Here is a 1,353-nt window from a genome sequence, read left to right on the forward strand (position 1 = left end):
AATTGATATATGGAATCATCATCAGTTCCACTCTGTGAATAATGGATCACAATAAATGAGTCCCTTTCTCTAAGAGCTTTTCCTGGTTCCCCTACAAACATGATCTGGCCTGGATAAAAAGACAACAGGAATTTCTTGAAGGTCAATGGTCCAAAACGCTAAGTATGGTTAAGTATTCTATGTGGTCTATATTCACTGGTTCCTTTTTTAGTTAGGATGCACTTAGATGACTTTCTTCAATTCATCATACAGAACAAGCACAAAAGCTCCACCCATGCCTCTAAGAACATTGGACCAGGCACCCTTGAAGAAAGCTTTGCCACCCTTATCTTTAGCAATCTTCTTCCAGCAGTCAGTTATCCCAGTGTACATGATATTGGCTCCTTTGTGCCCAGACTGGATCATCATTCGCCGCCTTTCTGTATCAAAAGGATAGGAGACCACACTTGGTACAGCAGTCACTGATTGTGCAATCATCCACCTTATCACAATATGAGTGTTCTTCTAGTCTGGGAGCATACCTTTTGCTGTATCATAGATTCCAAAGTAAGTTGCTCTATAGATAATGACACCCTGCACTGAGACATTGAAACCTTGATACAAGCCACGAATTCCATCAGACTTGGTGATTTTCACAAGGCAGTCTCCCAGGCCTTTGAATTCTCTCTCAATGCCAGATTTCCCAACATCAGCTGCCAAGCAGGTTATCGCAAAATCCAAGGGGTAGACAAAGGAGAGAGAAGTGGTTTCAGCTGCACCACCAGAGGCAAGATTGCCAGCAAAATACCTCCAAAACTGTGTGTGCTTGTCCACTCCTCCCAAAACACCTGTTTATACTTATCTTTAAAGGCAAAGTTAAGGGCCTGGGTGGGGAAATATCTGATGATATTTGCTAAGTTACCCCACCAGAAAGAAAGCACCCCTTGTTCCTTTGGAATTCGGACTATACAATCCACTATGCCTTTGTACTGCTTATCTGCAGCAATTTGTTTACTTGCATGCTGCACCTGCAATAATAGCTTAACTCTTTTGATGGGGGCCACCGCAATCTTGGAGATGGCAGTGGCAATACCACCAGCCAGGTAGTCCTTGGTGAAGGAACTGGCCTGTTCTGTCATGGTTACAGAGAGGGGAAGGTGCTGTAGCAGGAGGGAGAAAGCTGGTGAGAGAGGACCAAAAGCTGGGGAATTCATTGCTGCTTGCACAGCTGCTTGCTACAGCTCAGACTGACAGGGATCTTAAGCTATATTATAAGGTGGTGTTGGCTGTGGTCCTTCCTTCTTGAAAAGGACCAAAATGACACCACTATCTTAGAGTCAAGTTACTGGGTGTATGATTGTGGCTGATTAGACT

At 44.0% G+C, this 1,353-nt stretch overlaps 1 pseudogene; it reads right to left on the reverse strand.

Annotated features, from left to right (window-relative positions):
* Positions 1-222: 222 nt before the first annotated feature.
* LOC118844159 lies at positions 223-1,118 on the reverse strand (annotated as a pseudogene).
* Between the last annotated feature and the right edge of the window lie 235 nt (positions 1,119-1,353).

Source organism: Trichosurus vulpecula, chromosome 3 (genome assembly GCF_011100635.1).
Source record: "Trichosurus vulpecula isolate mTriVul1 chromosome 3, mTriVul1.pri, whole genome shotgun sequence".
Classification (NCBI taxonomy): Eukaryota; Metazoa; Chordata; class Mammalia; order Diprotodontia; family Phalangeridae; genus Trichosurus; species Trichosurus vulpecula.